Raw genomic sequence first — 891 nt, forward strand, 5'->3', positions numbered from 1 at the left:
AAAAAGATTCCCAGGTGATTCTAATGTGCAGCCAAGGTTGAGAACCACTGATCTAGAAGCAAGACCTGAAAGAGGAAATATAGTAGAAGGATTGTCTGACAAGAGAATTGAGAGAGCTGGTAATAAGAGGAGGGATAGGATTTGCATTCGTTCTAATATGAGCTCTTGTTCATTTCTGTATCTTGTTCATTTCTGTATCTCCAGTGTCTGGAGCAGTCATCCTTAACCTTATCTGTGGATTAGAGTCACCTGGAGAGCTTCTGAAATTCCTGATGCCTAAAATGCACTGTAAACCAATTAAATTGGAATCTCTGTGTGGGTACCAGGCGCAGTATTTCTTAAAGGTCCCTGGCCCTGGCCAGTGTGGCTCAGTTCTTTGAGCATCATCCCATGTACCCACTGAGAGGTCCACCATCTGCTTTCCAGTCAGGGCACATGCCAGGGTTGTGGGCTCCAGTAGGGGACGTGTAGGAGGCAGCTGATTCACGTTTCTCTCTCTCTCCCTCTCCTTTTCTCTATCACTCAAAAAATCAATAAAACTTATTAAAAAATAATAAAATTATTAAAAATTATTTAAAAAATAATAAAAAATAAAGGTCTCTGAATGATTCCTGTATATACTTCCAAGGAAGAGAATGACTGGTCTAGAACAATAGCATAAAGTAGAAACCTAGTAAATTTAGGTTTACTCAATAAATGAGAGAATGGAATTCAGGTTAGATTAGAGAGGCCCTAAAACTAGAAATGGCTGAGATTGAGAAAAGTGGTAGAGACTGAAGTCTCTGTGAACTTGAAGTGTAGGTTTGAGATTTGGGTACTTGTACTGTTTTCCAAGACAGAGATTTATGAGTTTATTATTTTGGAATTGGCGCAGTTTTAAGTGATATGATT

The 891-nt window shown here is 38.9% G+C and overlaps 1 long non-coding RNA gene across 1 annotated transcript in view; it reads left to right on the top strand.

Annotated features, from left to right (window-relative positions):
• Positions 1 to 370, top strand: part of LOC106727154 — a 17,020-nt gene extending 16,650 nt beyond the window's left edge. The window contains exon 3 of the long non-coding RNA XR_001363313.1: positions 205 to 370. This is a non-coding gene — a long non-coding RNA (uncharacterized LOC106727154). The remainder of the gene's footprint in view (positions 1 to 204) is intronic.
• Positions 371 to 891: the final 521 nt, after the last annotated feature.

This window comes from Myotis brandtii, unplaced genomic scaffold (assembly GCF_000412655.1).
Source record: "Myotis brandtii unplaced genomic scaffold, ASM41265v1 scaffold38, whole genome shotgun sequence".
In the NCBI taxonomy this organism is placed as follows: domain Eukaryota; kingdom Metazoa; phylum Chordata; class Mammalia; order Chiroptera; family Vespertilionidae; genus Myotis; species Myotis brandtii.